At 48.3% G+C, this 19,895-nt stretch overlaps 1 protein-coding gene across 1 annotated transcript in view; it reads left to right on the forward strand.

Moving 5' to 3' along the window:
- Positions 1 to 19,895, forward strand: part of LOC145362106 (leucine-rich repeat and fibronectin type III domain-containing protein 1-like protein) — a 247,542-nt gene that overhangs the window by 14,164 nt on the left and 213,483 nt on the right. The window lies entirely within an intron of this gene.

The following is a 19,895-nucleotide window of genomic DNA, read 5'->3' on the forward strand; positions in this document are numbered from 1 at the left end:
TAATCCTGCTTTCTCCCCATAACCTTTGATCCCATTCACCCCAAGTGCGATATCTACAGTACTTACCCTGCTAATCCCCCTGACACTAACGGTCAATTTAACATGGCCAATCAACCTATCTCGCACATCTTTGGACTGTGGGAGGAAACTGGAGCACTCAGAGGCAACCCACATAGACACAGGGAGAATGTGCAAAGTCCACGCAGAGAGTGAGCCAGGAATTGAACCGAGGTCTCTGACGCTATGAGGCAGCAGTGCTAACCGCTGTGCCACTGTGCTGCCCGTGGACATGGGAAGGGGCAGGTGCCAAGTGTTTCTGAGATTATGATTGCTCAGTTAGGAGAGTGGGTGAAAATGGAAAGGGTTAGACACAAAGTATTAAATCCAAAGGAGGGAGAGAGTGAGGAGTGGAGTGTGGGGCAGGGAGTGGGCTGGGCAAAGAGAAAGAGAGACAGCGATTAGGCAGAGATTGATCTTTAAAAGCCATTTTGCATTGGATATCACCCCTCCAATTATATGGATGAGCAGCTGTTGGTGATATTTTGTCCATCAGATGAATATAATTCGCCTGTAAGGCAGTGGCAGAGATCTCTGCGTTGAGTCTAAATATAACCGTTTGATGTGCATAGCATTTGTTCTGTTCATTAACCGTTTACAATATGCTTTGTTTTGGTTCCATGAGAGATTCTTCTGTTGCAACAGGGAAAAAAAAAATCACTTTCAATTTGCGCCCAGTTAACATTCTTCTCAGTATTTGCAGAGCACATCACTTCAAAGCTTCTAAATAGGTCAAGGATATATCTTTGGAATATGACAAAATACATTGGAGAATTCTACTTGCACTGTCAGTGTAATGAGAAATGGACTTCTGCAACTTAGAAACAGCTTCTGTATCAACATGATCTTAAAGCTGCGCCATCATCAAGAATTTAGGTTATTGAGTTAGAAGATTTTTAAAAGGGCCTGGAGTTTACCTCAGCACTGCACAGGCAGGAGGACAATATCTGCAAGGCCTCCCTTAGCTTCCTGTGGCAGCTGAGGTGTAGGATTTGTTGCTGGGATTTGTTGCCATTTTCCCACTTCAGCTACCCAGTTACTCATAGTGTCATAGAGGTTTACAGCATGGAAACTGGCCCTTTGGCGGCACGGTAGCGCAGTGGTTAGCACTGCTGCTTCACAGCGCCAGGGACCTGGGTTCGATTCCCGGCTCGGGTCACTGTCTGTATGGAGTTTGCACATCCTCCTTGTGTCTGTGTGGGTTTTCTCCGGGTGCTCCAGTTTCCTCCCACAGTCCAGAGACGTGCAGATTAGGTTGATTGGCCATGCTAAAAAAAAATTGCCCCTTAGTGTCCTGAGATGCATAGGTTTTTAGGGATTAGTGAGTAAAATATGTAGGGATGTGAAGGTAGGGCCTGGATGGGATTGTGGTCGGTACAAACTCTATGGGCTGAATGGCCTCTTACTGTGCTGTAGGGTTTCTATGATTGTCCATGCCACCCTTTTTCTTAACCATAAGCTACTCCCAATTGCCCACATTTAACTCATATCCCTCTATACCCCTCGTACCCCATGTAACTGTCTAAATGGTTTTTAAATGACAAAATTGTACCCACCTCTACTATTACCTCTGGCAGCTTGTTCCAAACACTCACCTCCCTCTGTGTGAAAAAATTGCCCTTCTGGAACCTTTTGTATCTCTTCCCTCTCACCTTAAACCTATGCTCTCCAGTTTTAGACTCCTCTGTTTTGGGAAATGATGTTGACTATCTAGCTGGTCAATGCCCCTCATTATTTTATAGACCCCTATAAGATCACCCCCGAAATCTCCTACACTCCAGGGAAGAAAGTCCCAGTCTATCCAGCCTCTCCTCACTCAATCCAGCAAGTCCCTGTAGCATCCTGGTAAATCTTTTCTGTACTCTTTCTAGTTTAATAATATCCTTTCTATAATAGGAACTGCCCACCGTATTCTAAGTGTGGCCTTACCAATGTCTTGTATAACTTCAATGAGGTGTCCCAGCTCCTGTATTCAGTGTTCTGACCGATGAAACCAAGCATGCCAAATGCCTTCTTCACCACTCTGTCCACCTGTGACTCCACTTTCAAGGAGCTATGAACATGTGCCCCTTGATCTCTTTGTTCTGTAACTCTCCCCAACACCCTACCATTAACTGAATAAGTCCTGCCCTGGTTCAATCTACCAAAATCCATCACCTCGCAGTTGTGTAAATTAAACTCCACCTGCCATTGGTCAGCCCACTGGCCCAATTGATCAAGATCCTGTTGCAATTGGAGATAACTTTCTTCACTGTCCACTATGCCACCAATCTTGGTGTCATCTGCAAACTTTCTAACCATACCTCCTATATTCTCATCCATATCATTAATATAAATGACAAATAACAGTGGACCCAGCACCGATCCCTGAGTCACACCGCTGGTCACAGGCCTCCAGTTTGAAAAACAACCTTCAACAACCACCCTCTGGCTTCTGCTAGTTTTGTACCCAATTGGCTACTTTATCACTCAGTTCCAGGTTGGATAGGACACAGTTGGATACTGGTGAAAGGATCTCCGTTTTATGCCAGTAACTTACCTGGGGTCTGAGAAGTGTTTTCCCATGGATACCTCCTTCAGTCTCCAACAGACATTCCGCACGGTGGACAGAATCTGACTGGGCCCAGAGTGGCAGGCTGGGAGGTGGCGGGGGTGAAGGAGGCTAAGGGGATTGGAGGGGTGGAGGGAGGGGGGCCGTGCATTAGTGAGAAGCAATGCCATTCCGATGGGGTCTCCCTGTTGCTGCTTCCTCCCCGACTGGTGAACAGCCAATTTGTGTAACTAAAGGCCCAGTGGTGGACAGTGTTACACAGCCATCAGCATAGTGCCAAAAGTGGGAGAGTGCCCTCCCAGGTACCTCCCCCCTCCCACTGACCACCCCCCCAACCCACCCCCAACCTCCAAACCCTCAACAAAAGGGGCAAATTCAGCTACATAGAGACAGCCTCCCTGTAATGAGTGAATCATAGAAACCCTGTAGTGCAGAAGGAAACCATTTAGTCCATCAAATCTGAAACAGCATCTTATCCAGGCCCTATTCCTCTAACCCCATGTATTTATCCCCCTGGTTTTTGGACACTGACGGACAAATTCACATGACCAATCCATCTAACCAGCACATCTTCGGACTCTGGGAGGAAACCGAAGCACCCAGAGGGAACCCACGCTGACATGGGGAGAACATGCAAACTCCACACAGACAGTGACCCAAGGCCGGGAATCGAACCCGGGTCTCTGGCCCTGGGACATGGTGGCAACAATGCTAACCACTGTGCACCCTGCTGCCCACAACCACAGTGCCACCGTGTCACCCACAACCAGTCTGCACCATGCTAACCTCAATGGTCAAGAGATCTATCTGAGCTCGATGACTCAAACAAGGGACCATGGGTGGTACAAGCAGACCCAAGAGTCACAACGGGCCATTTGGATAGGTTTCCCCTCCATCTCATGAGGGGGTATCATTCTCTGCCCCCTTGCCTCTCAGGTGCCTTTAGATGCCCTCGAGGTCTCTGACAGGGGGCTTGTGAGGCAACAAATACAAGCCCTCTGATTGGACCAAAGTATTGTCCTTGTCTTTAATTGGATGGTGGGTCCACAGACAGCCCGAGGAGGGTCTCACTGATGGCAATACTGACCTTGGGACCCCCAATTTGGCCCCAACAGGAGGGTCCTGAGCTCGTGGTAAACTTGATGTCAAAAGGCAGCCCCAACCTGTGGTTCAGGTGGATCATTTCGCCCCTGAGGGTGTGGCCCTCACACTGGACCCAGATGAATAGGATTACAGCTGTCAGAGGCAAGAGTTTGTTGCAGTAAATAGGTTATCTTTGGCAGACTGTTCAGCCTGATGAGCCTTCAGATGACATGTCGCTGTTGACCTTGAACACTATCAGTATGGAGGCCACAGAAATATTTGCCTCCTAGAGTGAATTGGTTATTGTCTGATCTTGCCTTTGGGAACATTCTGCTCGACTGCCTCACCATAAAATGGGATTAACTCCTTTGAAAACGTGAATCAATATGCAATGTGTCATGTGTGTGCTTGGGATATCTTTTCATTTCCCTTTCTCTTCACTGTTTGAGTTGCAGGTGGGAGGAACATTGGGGAGGTGCAGCTTCTTGGGTCCCCATGGTAGTTTTGGATGATGAGAGCCCTCATTTCACAAAGTCAGAGGCGTGGGGGGGGGGGTTAATTCATTTGTGGGACCTGGGTGTCGCTGGCTGGGCCAGTATTTATTACCCATCCCTAGTTGCCCCTTGAGAAGGTGGGGGTGAGCTGTCTTCTGGAATCGCTGCAGTCCACGTGCTGTGGGTTGACCCACAATGCCGTTAGGGAGGGAATTCCAGGATTTGGACCCGGCGACTGTGAAGGAACGGCCGATGTATTTCCAAGTCAGGATGGTGAGTGGCTTGGAGGTGAGATGGGTATAGAGGGATATGGGCCAAGTGCAGGCAATTGGGGCTAGTTTAGTGGTTATACAAAAAGGGCAGCATGGACAAGTTGGGCCGAAGGGCCTGTTTCCATGTTGTAAACCTCTAAGACTCTATGAAGTAACAATGCCACTCAGACCGTCTGACTTAGGAATAGAGTGTGAAGTATTTCTTGAAAACAATCCAAGGTTTGCAATTTGAGTGGTTAACTTATTGTGTCGGGGATTTTATTGGAATCATTTCTCAGATAATTCCTTTATGGTTCAAAGATTCTCCCATCTTTCCTCAAACTCAGGTGTCAAACACAATTATCCTTGATAGATTGAGCTGCTTTGAAATATGATGCGCCGAATTCTCCCCCCCCTCGCTTGGGGGCTGGGATTCTCCCCCTCCCGCCCGGGCCTGGGATTCTCCCCCTCCCACCCGGGGGCTGGGATTCTCCCCCTCCCGCCCAGGGGCTGGGATTCTCCCCCTCCCACCCGGGCCTGGGATTCTCCCCCTCCCGCCCAGGGGCTGGGATTCTCCCCCTCCCACCCGGACCTGGGATTCTCCCCCTCCCACCTGGGGGCTGGGATTCTCCCCCTCCCACCCGGGCCTGGGATTCTCCCCCTCCCACCCGGGGGCTGGGATTCTCCCCCTCCCGCCCGGACCTGGGATTCTCCCCCTCCCACCTGGGGGCTGGGATTCTCCCCCTCCCGCCCGGGCCTGGGATTCTCCCCCTCCTGCCCGGGGCCAGGATTCTACCCCCCACCGCCCCCCCCCAATCCCGGGGCTGGGACTCCCCCCCCACCCCCCCGAGGCTGGGCATGTGAGCATGTGGGTGTGTGTGCAAATGGGTGTGTGTGTGTGTGTGCATGTGTGTGTGTTACTTTCTGTAGTAGAAATGCAGTATCCACCATTTTGGTAATGGTGCCTGATGGGATGTCCACGTCTAAAATAGGCTTCAAACCCATCTGAGATCCTGTTACCAAATAATTGTTAATGACCGATTGCAGAACACACCATATAGAATGTTCAAAGCAAGGCAATAAAACCAATCAGGTTTGAAGAGTTCACTGGAGTCTCCTTCCAAGAATGTCTCGTCTTTTTACTTGCTCTACGATGAAGTTGGGAAGAGCAGGAATGTTGTCTCTGGTTTCATGTTAAACCTTTGAGCCAATGTTGGCCATTCTCTGCTGTTCCTTTCCCCCGAGAACCTTACCCTCCATCAGAGTCTGCTCAATCTCCCTTGGCTCAGATCAAGCCCCAAGATGAGGTGCGATGCCTTATCTTGTCAGCTTGGATCTTGTTTGTCTCTCTTTTGGGGACCTTGAACTAGATTTGATTTGAATTTGGATTGTGGGAGGAAGCAAAGGGGATGAATCTGGGTCCGTCCGATCCATTCTGAGTGTTGGATTTGTATCTTTAAGGATGGAGTGAATAATTTTTAAAAGCACGGCTTTATTTAAAGTTGACAAGGTCCTCAGATTGTCAGTCAGTGAGTGGAGCAGAATCTTTGAATATTGCCAGCTCTCGTCCATCTCTGTTTCCGCACAAATATCAATGGTTTGTCCATTTTCGGAAAGTGCAGTGGTTATCCAATTTGGAATGAAAAGTGGTTTAGATTGAAACGCTATTCCTTCTCACTGGGCTATTTGCTTTTTTAGAAGGTGGAATGGGATTTATTATGGAACAAATGGAATTTCATACTGCAATTTTGACATTATTTGAACAGGCAGCTATTGTCTGATTTCTTCATGTCACCTGTTCACTGCAACAGTTCAATTGAAACCATTGCCCCTTGGAGGTTCGCCGTTACCTCATCAACTTGCCGAGAAATGGTTTCACCTTTTGTTATGATCATATAGTTGTTTCTTTTTTTTTATCTCTGATACATTTTTATTTGAACAGAGGAAACATCAACCAATTGGACTGCAGCAAATAGCCCTGAATTCCAAAGGGTAAGGAGTTCCAAAAATATAGGGAAGTCCAAAGGTGTGCACCTCAGGCTGATTGGCCACATTAAATAGCCCATAGCATCCTGGGATATGTAGGTTAGAGGGATTAGCGAGGTAGATGTGGGAATAGGGTCAAGGTGGGATTGCAGCCTCAATGGGCCAAATGGCCTCCTTCTGCACTGTGGGGTTTCTATGATCTTATGATAAGTCCGCCAAGCCCAATGAATTGTTCTGTTCCCTTGAGGGTTGACCTCAGTTCCAATTCCTCTTCACTCACCGGTAACCAGTAACCTCATCCAATCAAATCCTCAGTTCTGGTGGACTTTCCTGATACTCTTCCAATAAGAAGTCTGACAACACCAGGTTTAAGTCCAACCGATTTATTTACAAATATACAAAGACTTCGTACTGTGTTTACCCCAGTCCAACGCCGGCATCTCCACATCATGACTCTTCCAATAAGCCCAGGCCCCTGCTAATTCCCAATGATACGGATGCTGCATCTTGTGAGGAAGTCACAGCCACCCATCCATTCACTCTCCCCCTCTGCCCATGGCCTCCTGCTCTCCTGAAGTTTCACACGAGGTTACAGCCCTCTGGTACCTTGGCAGAATTGACAATTCTTCAATCCTGAGAGCAGGCAGTAAGTTTCTTGGAGGAATCTGTGATTCACTCACTCACCTCACACACTCACTCACCTCACACACTCACTCACTCACTCACACACTCACTCACTCACCTCACACACTCACTCACTCGCTCACACACTCACACACTCACTCACTCGCTCACTCGCTCACACACTCACTCACCTCACTCACTCGCTCACACACCCACTCGCTCACACACTCACCTCACTCACTCACTTACTCATACGCTGACTACTGACACACTCACTCACTCAACTCACTCACTCACTTCACTCACCTCACTCACCTCACTCACTCAGTTATTCCACAGAAAGTCCAGAACTAGGGGTCAGAGTTTGAGGATAAGGGGTAAAGCTTTTAGAACTGAGGTGAGGAGAAATTTCTTCGCCCAGAGGGTGGGGAATGTGTGGAATTCACTCCCAGAATGTAATTGAGATCAAAATGTGTGATTTCAAGAATAAATTATTAAGAAGTCTCCCAGATTAAAATCCAACAAGCGTTCAGAGCACTGCTCCTTCATCAGATGATTCCAAATAAATCTGTTGGACTTTAACCTGGTGTTGTGAGATTTCTCACTGTGCCCACCCCAGTCCAACACCGGCATCTCCACATCAAGGAGAAATTGGATTTCGCTCTTAGGGCTAAAAGATCGAGGGATATGGGGGGGAGATGGAGGGAATCAGGATATTGAATTGGATGATCAGCCATGATCAAAATGAATGACAGAGCAGGCTGGAAGGGCTGAATGGCCTCCTCCTGCTTCTGGTTTCTATGAAAGATGAGGCTCATTTGTCCAAACGGCCTTTTGGTCACCCCACAACCTCTCAACACTTAAAGGCGATGGTCGACTACCGCTTTTCACCTGAATAGTTTTGCAACGCGAGCATGAGATAAATTTTGAAACAGAACGGGGACTGGGATTTGCAGAGGAACTCACCACCGAGTGAATAAGGTCCTCTAAAGCAGCTTGGAGAGAAGGGAAACAGAGAGAATAAGAAAGATTTGCAGATCAGAAATTAATTTTAATATTGAATAAATCTTTTTATTTGTGATTTGAATGTCAGGCAGAATGAGTCCTAAACTGCCAAGTACGATAATGAATTATATCTCCAAGTTTCATCGCACGATGGTTGTCTTGATCTGACTGCTTTGTGAGCTCCGAGGTAAATTGGAAGCTTTTTAAAAAAATAAATAAGGGGAAATGTCTTCCGAATTGCCTTGAAACATTTTAAATCTTTCTTTGTCCCATTTTGTGCTTAGGACATTATTGATGAAAGGACAGAGCTTTTCAATCATCATTCATGTGGAGTATTTTATGCTAATGGTTGCCTGAGGATTGAATGGTTTGTGTTGCTGTTCTTGTTGTAGCAACTGTTTGAGATTGACCTTACTCTACTCGGCAAGAGATGTGATTTATGGGCGAGTGATTGTAGGTAAGATGAGATATTCCAATCTGTCTTAATTTATAACTGTTCTCAATGCAGAGCTAATCCGGGCATCGGCCAAGCTGATTTTGAAGAAATTGATGCTTCCAACATTCTAATTTACCTCTGCTATCCTTGGGCTAAGGGGAGGCACAGAAAGGAAAATAAGGCAGAGTTCCTGTCTAATGGCATTGACTTCTCCCCTATTGGAGGTTACTCTTCAGCAGCAGATATGATTGTTTCAGTCTGTAATGGCCCAAACGTGCGAGAACTGGAGTCCAGTTTAGCCAAGGTATCAAGTTGGCAAGGAACACAAGGGTTAGAGGTGACCCACAGCCTGAGGGTGGGCTGGAAAGAAACACCTAATTCATCCAGAAGGTTCCAACTGAGGCAAGGCTTAAAGACCCCAATTGGGCAAAAGGTTACCTGGAAAATAGGAATTAGGAGCAAATCCAGCTCTTCGAGCCTGATCCGCCATTCAATCAGATCACGGCTGATCTTTCCCTTATCTCAAATCCACCTCCCCACCTGTTCCCCATATCCCTTTAACCTTTGTTTTAAATCTGAAATATACCTCTCTCCTTCTTGAACCCATTCAGTGATTCAGACTCCACCGTGCTCTGGGGGCAGCGAGTTCCATAAATTCACCCCCCTCTGTGAGAAGTAGCTCCTCCCCATCTCAGTTTTAAATCTACCACCTCTCTGTCTATACCTGTGACCTCTTGTTCCAGATTGCCCCACGAGAGGAAAGATTTGGTCTACATTTAATTTATCAATCCCTTTTAGTATTTTATAACCCTCGATCAGATCCCCTCTCATCCTCCTAAACTCCAACGAGTACAAGCCCAAACTGTTTAATCTCTCCTCGTACATCAACCCTTTCATCCCCGGAATCAATCTGGTGAACCTCCTCGGAACTGCCTCCAATCCCATCGCATCCTTCCTCAAATAAGGAGACCAAAACTGGACACAATATTCCAGGTGTGGTCTCACCAACACCCTATACAATCACAACAACACTTCTCTACTTCTTTATTCCAGTCCGTTTGCAATAAATGCCAACATTCCATTTGCCATTTTTATTACATGCTGCACCTGCATACCAACTTTCTGTGATTCGTGAGTACAGACACCCAGATCCCTCTGCCTAGACTAAGGACAGCCAGATCCCTCTGCCCAGAACAAGGACGCCCACAACCCTCTGCCCAGACCAAGGACAGCCAGATCCCTCTGCCCAGAACAAGGACAGCCAGATCCCTCTACCGGACACATTTTGAATCTGCTTTTCATTTAGGTAATAATTTGCCTTTCTATTTTTGTTCTGCCAAAATGGATAACCTCACACTTATCCACATTAAACTCCATCTGCCACATTGTGGTCCATACTCCTAGCTTAACCATATCCATCTGTAGAATCTTTATATCCTCCTCACTGATGTTTGCCACTTCTGATATTGAACCTGTTTGTCTGGAAATGGCCACCTTCCTGTTTGGGCATAGGTTTAACCATCTCCCATGGGCAATTCATATCCATTAATTTAGTGTCCATTTGGAAATGGACAATTGAGTTTGGCAGCAGGGATGGTTAGCAGTAAACTGTGTTTGACAAACTGCATTGAGTTTTTTGAAATGAGTGTAGGAAGTATACGTTGATATGGATTTTCAGATATGACTGGATCAACAGAAACAGAGAAGGAGGCTGCTGTTGCTTAGATTGGGGAAGAGTTAAATGATAGAACCCAGGTAACAGGAAATGATGTAACCCAGGTAACAGGAAGTGATGTGCTTTTAAAAAAAAGTTACTCCATTTTTAAATTTACAGAGCCAATGCCCAAAGTGGAGTGGGTAAACTCAGATCAGTTCTTTCTTTGCTCCAATAAACCAAATTCAAAATCCAATTGAATCCAATTCATGGTCCCCACAAGGAAGACAAACAAGATCTAAGCTGACAAGATGAGACATTGCACCCCATCTTGGGCTTGATCTTTATCAAAAGGCTGAAGTGATGTACTTCCAGGAGAGGAAATATTGGAACAGTTCCCATGGCAGCAGGTGAGATTTAATGCAGCTTTTCAACATGGTGAAAGATATGTCAGAGTGAAGATCTAAGGAGTTGTGAATTGCTGACATGCCTTACTAAAACTCCTCCGCCACTGAAATCCTTCAACTTGATTCACAAATCAAACTCACCCCCACTACACCCGAGAAAATGGGAATGGCTTTTTTGGTGAGGAGAAAAAAAATGTTCATTCTCCAAGGGCGATGCAGTGACACAGTGGTTAGCACTGCTGCCTCACAGTGCCAGGGACCTACGTTCCATTCCCAGCTTGGGACACTTTCTGTACAGGGTCTGCATGTTCTCCCCGTGTCTGCGTGGATTTCCTTCAGGTGCTCTGGTTTCCTTCCACAGTCCAAAAGACATGTGAGTTAGGTGGATTGGCCACGCCAAATTGACCCTTAATGACAGGGGGACTAGTAGGGTAAATGCGTGGGGATAGGGCCTGGGTGGGATTGTGGTCAGTGCAGACTCGATGGGCCGAATGGAACTGTATGATTTTATGTTCAAAGTTGTCTATTTGTGAAAACTGTTGTGCATTTTGGTAAACCATATTATACCCCCTCACAGATTGAATTAATCTTAATCAGGAGTGGTTTTCAGATTTGTCAGTTCATATCAGCTAAATACAGTCAGTGCTTGATGAGGGTAAGCAGAATCACAGGGTGGGAGAAACCTGGAAGTCACTGGGATAAGAACAGTCCAACACCAAGTGAAACAAAAACACAAAACTCTGGGAACACTCAGCAGCATAGAACACCACAACACAGAAACAGGCCTTTTGGCCCTTGTCTGTGCTGAACTACTTTTCTGCCTAGTCCCACTGACCTGCACTTGGACCTTGTTCCTCCACACCCCTCTCATCCATGAACCCGTCCAAGTTCCTCTTAAATGTTAAAAGTGACCCCGCATTTGCCACTTCATCCGGCAGCTCATTCCACATTCCCACCACTCTCTGTGTGAAGAACCCCCTCCTCCCCCCCTTAATATTCCCTTTAAACTTTCCCTCCTCCATCCTGAACCCATGCCCTCTGTTTTCTTTTCTCCCCTAGCCTCAGTGGAAAAAGCCTGCTTGCATTCATTCTATCCATACCCATCATAATTTTACACACCTCTATCAAATCTCCCCTCATTCTTCTACACTCCAGGGAATAAAGTCCTAACCTATGCAACCTTCACAGCTGTGAAGACGAACAGGATTAAAGTTTCAAGGGAGGTTATCAGAATGTGGATGTGTTTGCAGCGACCTTCACGCAGTTTATTGAAGCTGGGATCTTTCGGCATGGATTTGCTACCCCGCGCTCCAATAGACCCAGCTGCCAATAGTCTGGGAGCACCATCGGATTCACTGGGGAAGCAGCCAGTTTCTTCCTGGAATTCCTTCATGTTTACCCTCCTCCCATCTTCAAGGAGTCCCCACAGAGAGTGAGAAAACACAGAGAGGGGGCGGAAAATAGCAACACGGTACTATATCTGATTCATGTTCATGTCTGCTAAGTGTATGAGATGAACGTAAGAAGGATTCCCTAATGTCCTTCTTAGGAGCTGCCTCCTCCCAGGGGCATTAGTCACACATGCTTCACAGGTGGTGGCAATAAAACATTGAGGGAGAAGATTCCTTTGACTTTGCCACCTCCACAAGTTGCATCCAGGCCTCTTTGTAATTCAGACAAGTACAACATGCTAGCCTTCATTGGCCAGGGCATTGAGTATAAATGTTGACAAATTATGTTACAGTTGTATAAAACGTTGGTTAGGCCGCATTTGGAATATTGCATTCCAGTTCTGGTCGCCACACTACCAGAAGGACATGGAGGCATTGGAGGGAGTACAGAAAAGGTTTATCAGGGTGGCACAGTGGGTTAGCACTGCTGCCTCACAGTGCCAGGGACCCGGGTTCAATTCCTGGCTTGGGAGTTTGCATGTTCTCTTTGTGTCTGCATGGGTTTCCTCAGGGTGCTCCAGTTTCCTCCCACACTCCAAAGATGTGTGGGTCAGGTGGATTGGTCATGCTAAATTGCCTTTTAGTTAGGGGGCTAGCTAGTATAAATGCATGAGGATAGGGCTGGGGGGGATTGTGGTCTGTGCTGACTCAATGGGCCGATCAGCCTTGTTCTGCACTGTAGGATTCTGTGTTGCCTGGTATGGAGGGTATTAGTTATGAGGAGAGATTGAATAAACTGAGATTGTTCTCCTTGGAAAGACGGAGGCTGAGGGGAGACCTGTTAGAAGTTTATAAAATTGAGAGGTGTGGATAGGGTGAACAGTTGGAAGCTTTTTTCCCAGGGCGGAAATGACAATTACAAGTTTATTTTATTTATTAGTCACAAGTAAGGCTTACATTAACACTGCAATGAAGTTACTGGGAAAATCCCCTATTTTCCCACACTCCAGCACCTGTTTGGGTCAATGCATCCTAACCGGCATGTCTTTGGGACTGTGGGAGGAAACCGGAACACCCGGATACAAGGGGTCACAAGTTCAGGACAAGAGGGGGGAAGGTTCAGTGAAGATGTACGGGGAGGAGTTTTTACACACGGTGATGGGGGTGTGGAATGCACTGCCAAGTGAGGTGGTTGAGACAGACATGTTAGCAATATTTATCTGGATGGACACATGAACAGACGGGGAATAGCGGGATACAGGTGGTTGGTCTCAATAGTAAATGTGTTTGCAGGTTTGTTGGGCTGAAGGGCTTGTTCCTGTTCTGTTCCATGTTCAGACCTGTATTGGCACCGTACCTGGGGAAACATTTGTCCACTTTGTCTCGTGATGGTGACAGAATGAAGAGGTTGGAAAGACAATATTCTGCTGCAGTTCAATTGCTTCTTAACTTTGTTTCAACATGTTCCAATCCAACAAGCAAAAGGGGGGGAACCTCAAGCACCTTTCTCCCCTCGGAGCAGAAGGCTGCGGGTTTGATGTGGGTTCAATACCTGCTCCTGAGCACACGATCTAAACTGACAATGCATGGTGATGCTGAGGGAGTTCAGCACTGCCCAAGCTCCACAACATTTTTCAGGTGAGATGTCGGACGTTAGCTTTTCCAAGCCTTGGGAAACTTTCTTGTGTAGAAGAGTGGAGTAACTCCCTCCTAATCAACACTTATCTCTCAACTAATAAAACTAAAACTAATTATCTTTCTGTGGGACCTTCAGTCACAATGTAGCAGTGATTAGATTTCTGAAATACTTCAGAGCTGTGAGATGATTTGGGACGTCCCACCCTCCCATCCATTGACTCTGTCTACACCTCCCGCTGCCTCGGAAAAGCAGCCGGCATAATCAAGGACCCCACGTGCCCCGGACGTTCTCTCTTCCACCTTCTTCTGTCGGGAAAAAGATACAAAAGTCTGAGTTCACGTACCAACCGACTCAAGAACAGCTTCTTCCCTGCTGCTGTCAGACTTTTGAATGGACCTACCTCGCATTGAGTTGACCTTTCTCTACACCCTTGCTATGACTGTAACACTACATTCTGCACTCTCTCCTTTCCTTCTCCGTGAACGGTATGCTTTGTTCATTTATTGCACAAAAAACAATATTTTTCACGATGTTAATACATGTGACAATAATAAATCAAATCAATCAAGTTTTGATGAGAGGAAAGATGCTGTAGGAAGTTTCTTCCAAGCGCGTTTGTTGCACAACAGGACTTTTAATTTGCTGGCTTTTGTTAAAGATGTTTTTGAAAAGGTTCCTTTTCGAGCCTCTCATCATGTTGTTTCTCCCACTGATCTGGGAATGTTTGTGAATGCGCAACAATTAAAATATTGAACTGGTTTGAGCTACATGGAAACAAAAGCTGGGAGCAAAAAGCCTTCCAATCTCATTTAAATCATAGTTTAAAGCTTATTTATTAGTGTCACAAGTAGGCTTACATTAACACTGCAATGAAATTACTGTAAAAAAAAAATCCCCTAGTTGCCACACTCCAGCGCCTGTTCGGGTACACTGAGGGAGAACTTAGCACAGCCAGTGCACCCTAACCAGCACGTCTTACGGACTGTGGGGGGGAAATCGGAGCACCCTGAGGAAACCCACGCAGACACGGGGAGAACATGCAGACTCCACACAGACAGTGACCCAAGCTGGGAATTGAACCCTGGTCCCTGATGCTGTGAGGCAGCAGTGCTAACCACTCTGCCACCGTGCTGCTCTTAGTTTGATGAGGTAATGCATCACGGCAACAATAAATAATAAGTATTGTTGGCTGTTAGTTAATGGGCATAAAGATTCGGACCCAACACGAGCGGTGCCTGACATGGACCACAGGTTTATTTTGCTGATATTAATTTACGGATAATGAGGGTTCAGCTGTGGTTCGATGGGGCAGAGTTCTCTATTCTGCGTCGAAAGGTTCAAGTCCCACTCTTGGACCTGAAGGCTAATATTTGAGCACAATATTGAGAGAGTGCTGCACTGTTGGAGGAGCTGTCCTTTGGGTTAGATGAAGGAGAATTTAGCGTAGCCAATGCACCCTAACCAGCACATCTTTCGGACTGTGGGAGGAAACTGGAGCACCCGGAGGAAACCCACGCAGACATGGGGAGAACGTTCAGACTCCACACAGACAGTGATAAAGCCGGGTGTCCAACCCGGATATGTGGCGCTGTGAGGCGGCAGTGCTAACCACTGTGACACCCTACCAGGTTTCACCTTCCAAACCCACTTCCATCTAGAAGGACAAGAGCAGCAGATACACGGGGACACCACCCCCTGCAAGTTCCCCTCCGAGCCACTCACCATCCTGTCTTGGAAATATATCGGCCGTTCCTTCACAGTCACTGGGTGAAAATCCTGGAATTCCCTCCCTAACGGCATTGTGGGTCAACCCACAGCACGTGGACTGCAGCGATTCAAGAAGGCAGCTCACCCCCACCTTCTCAAGGGGCAACTAGGGATGGGTAATAAACACTGACCCAGCCAGCGACACCCAGGTCCCACGAATGAATATTTTTTTTTAAATCCAGAAAAATGCAACAAGAATGAATAATACAAACTTGGCGCTGGAAGATAAATATCCACAAACACCAGGGGTCCTTTAAAAGCGATTTAACTCGTAAGGACCTGCAAAGGTTCATTCCAGTGTGAGCAGTGAATCCCTCGGCAATCTGCTCCAGAAAAGGGATCCAGATCTGTTTGCACCTTCTGATACTTTAATGGATTGGCTGGAATGTCACACTCAGTGGGGATTGTGAACAATCTGGCTGCGAGTTTCCCAGCCAGACTTTCAATGGCCCCAAACCCGCTTCGCTCGTCTGTTAGTCGGCTCGTGAGAACAAAAAACCTCCACCAAATGGCACCTGCAGCAGATAATCAGGGTAAGATTAATACGATTGTAAAACCCAAGGCAGGCAGGAAGGGGAAGGAAATTCCTGCTAAACATTGATGTGTATCGCACAGTTAATGCTCTCAGATGTGCACTGACTCTGTCTCTATGTAGATAAAGCTGATAGGTATTGTAAATAACTATGAGATGATTAATTAATTGACCTGTTCTGATTTTGATGGTGACTGAAGGAACAGCAGTGATGAGCGCACCCACTCTGCTTTGAATAGTGTCACCTGAGAGGGAGCTGGAACCTTGATTTAACATCACGTCTGACAGAATAATACCTGGCGGTGCGGAGCTCCCTCGGCACTGACCCTGTGGCGGTGCGGAGCTCCCTCGGCACCGACCCTGTGGCGGTGCGGCGCTCCCTCGGCACCGACCCTGTGGCGGTGCGGAGCTCCCTCGGCACTGACCCTGTGGCGGTGCGGAGCTCCCTCGGCACTGACCCTGTGGCGGTGCGGAGCTCCCTCGGCACTGACCCTGTGGCGGTGCGGAGCTCCCTCGGCACTGACCCTGTGGCGGTGCGGAGCTCCCTCGGCACTGACCCTGTGGCGGTGCGGCGCTCCCTCGGCACCGACCCTGTGGCGGTGCGGAGCTCCCTCGGCACTGACCCTGTGGCGGTGCGGAGCTCCCTCGGCACCGACCCTGTGGCGGTGCGGAGCTCCCTCGGCACTGACCCTGTGGCGGTGCGGCGCTCCCTCGGCACTGACCCTGTGGCGGTGCGGCGCTCCCTCGGCACTGACCCTGTGGCGGTGCGGCGCTCCCTCGGCACTGACCCTGTGGCGGTGCGGCGCTCCCTCGGCACTGACCCTGTGGCGGTGCGGCGCTCCCTCGGCACTGACCCTGTGGCGGTGCGGCGCTCCCTCGGCACTGACCCTGTGGCGGTGCGGCGCTCCCTCGGCACTGACCCTGTGGCGGTGCGGCGCTCCCTCGGCACTGACCCTGTGGCGGTGCGGCGCTCCCTCGGCACTGACCCTGTGGCGGTGCGGCGCTCCCTCGGCACTGACCCTGTGGCGCTCCCTCGGCACCGACCCTGTGGCGGTGCGGCGCTCCCTCGGCACTGACCCGCTGGCGGTGCGGCACTCCCTTGGCACTGACCCGCTGGCGGTGCAGTGGTGCGTCACAAATGTGGTCTTCCTTTACATGACCCCGGTTGCAGTAAAGGTTTGAAAGAAAAGGTTAAAGAAAGGTTAAAGCAGGATGACAAAATAGCAAAGCAGTAAATACAGATGGAGGACGCGGGGAGAGAACGATTAGGTTAGATTGTTTGGGAGAAACAGAGGGTGCCTCGAATGTAAGACTTGCCAATTTTAGCCCTCCTCAGGCTGCTCTGGCAGAGAACTGTTGGCGCAGAGCATTATTAAAAACAGGCACAGCAACTCTGAACCAGCACTGCAATGCTGCATTTCTACCTGTGGTCTCATTTCAACCCTCCCAGCTCGGGATCAGCAGAGAAATCCTGTAACACTGAGCCAGAAACAATCCGGAGCAAACATCCATTCCAAAAGGTTAGACACAGAGTAAACCTCACACCATGGAGTCAGCACCAACTACTGGGCAACCTGAAACAGGTTCTATATCCCACCTCTCCCACGGGGGATTATTACTGGGTTATGTGGTAGCCAATGAATATAAACCAATTAGAAATCTTAGAAATCTCTCACACACTCTCTCCCTCTCTCTCTCCCTCTCACACACTCTCTCCCTCTCTCTCTCCCTCTCACACACACTCTCCCTCTCCCTCTCACACACTCTCTCCCTCTCTCTCTCCCTCTCACACACTCTCTCCCTCTCTCTCTCCCTCTCACACACACTCTCCCTCTCTCTCTCCCTCTCACACACTCCCTCCCTCTCCCTCTCACACACTCTCTCCCTCTCTCTCTCCCTCTCACACACACTCTCCCTCTCTCTCTCCCTCTCACACACTCCCTCCCTCTCTCTCTCACACACTCTCTCCCTCTCTCTCTCCCTCTCACACACTCCCTCCCTCTCCCTCTCACACACTCTCTCCCTCTCTCTCTCCCTCTCACACACTCCCTCCCTCTCCCTCTCACACACTCTCTCCCTCCCTCTCCCTCTCACACACACTCTCCCTCTCTCCCTCTCACACACTCTTTCCCTCCCCCTCCCCCTCCCTCTCTCTCTCTCTCTCTCTCACACACACACACACTCTTTCCCTCCCCCCCGTCTCTCTCTCTCTCTCACTCTCTCTCTCACACACGCTCTCTCCCTTCCCCTCCCAGCATCCAGGAATTCCAGCAAGAACCCCGACTTGATAACCACTCTCTAATCTGCCCCTCAGTAACAGTTCTATGCCATTATTTCCACCATGATCTTACTGAGCAGGAACAGAGTAGAGAAAAAAATCTTCCAAACGTTCTCTTGTTTTTATAATTAATGTCCTGTCCTGCGTGGACTGAGATATATTTTTTCTGCAGAGCTCGATTCCCCAGAGTTTTATTCCAAATTTACCATATTATGTTAAAAGCTGTCACGGTGCTGGTGTAAATTCCTCTGTCTTGCTGACACTATAAAAATATTCCGAGGATTTTGCAGTTCTGGGTGGATCTGAAGTTTCAGCTGGTGTTGCATTTTAATGTCCCCCCCCCACCTCGTCCTTGCCCCGCCCTGCCCCCGTTTGAGGCAATAGCTCCACACCCGTATCCGGCTGGCACTGAACACTGTACCTAGAGGACAACCTGCCCGTCTGGTGCCAGGCACTGAACCTAGAAATCATAGACACACTACAGTGCAGAAAGAGGCCATTCGGCCCATCAGGTCTGCACTGACCACAATCCCACCCAGGCCCTATCCCCATATCCCTACATATTTACCCACTCATCCCTAGGAGGTTTACTAGGCTGATACCGGAGTTGAGGGGATTGAGCTATGAGGAGAGGCTGAATAAACTAGGCTTGTACTCGTTAGAGTTTAGAAGAATGAGGGGAGATCTCATTGAGACGTATAAGATGATGAATGGGATGGATAGGATAGAGGTGGAGAGACTCTTCCCGCTCAAAAAAGACAGTAGGACTAGGGGGCACAGCCTCAAGATAAAGGGGAGGCGGTTTAGAACGGAGTTGAGGAGGAACTTCTTCACTCAAAGGGTGGTGAATCTCTGGAATTCTCTGCCCGTTGAAGTGGTGGAGGCTGCCTCGCTAAATATTTTTAAGAAGCGGGTTGATGGGTTTTTGATAAGAGAAGGGATTAAGGGTTATGGGGAGAGGGCGGGAAAGTGGAACTGAGCCACGACAGATCAGCCATGATCTTATTGAATGGCGGGGCAGGCTCGAAGGGCTAGATGGCCTACTCCTGCTCCTATTTCTTATGTTCTTATGCTCTTAACCTACACATCCCGGGACACTCGGGGACAATTTAGAGCGGCCAATTAACCTAACCCGCACATCTTTGGACTGTGGGAGGAAACCGGAACATCCGGAGGAAACCCACGCAGACACAAGGAGAATGTGCAAACAAACTCCACACAGACAGTGACCCGAGCCGGGAATCGAACCCCGGTCCCTGGAGCTGTGAAACAGCAATGCTAACCAGTGTGCTGTCTGGAGCGTATTCAACATCACAGCCACATGTATTGGGATGTGAAAAGTATTATTTCTTGCACACTTTACAAAGCATACAGTTCATAGAGTACACAGAGGAGAAGGAAAGGAGAGAGTGCGGATTGTAGTGTTACAGTCATAGCTAGGGTGTAATGGATCAGCTTATTATAAGGTAGGTCCATTCAAAAATCTGATGGAAGCTGTTCTTGGGTTGGTTGGTACGTGACTTCAGGCTTCTGTATCTTTTTCATAGATCAATGCAGAAGGGGGCCATTTGGCCCATCTAGTCTGCACTGACCACAATACCGTAACCCCCTGCATTTACCCTAGCTAATCCCCCTGAGACTAAGGGTCAGTTTAGCATGGCCAATTCACCTAACCCAAACATCTTTGGCGTGTGGGAGGAAAGCAGAGCACCCGGAGGAAACCCACGCAGAAACGGGGGG

The sequence above is a fragment of the Carcharhinus amblyrhynchos genome, unplaced genomic scaffold (assembly GCF_965287045.1).
Source record: "Carcharhinus amblyrhynchos unplaced genomic scaffold, sCarAmb.v2.hapA scaffold_37, whole genome shotgun sequence".
Taxonomy (NCBI): Eukaryota; Metazoa; Chordata; class Chondrichthyes; order Carcharhiniformes; family Carcharhinidae; genus Carcharhinus; species Carcharhinus amblyrhynchos.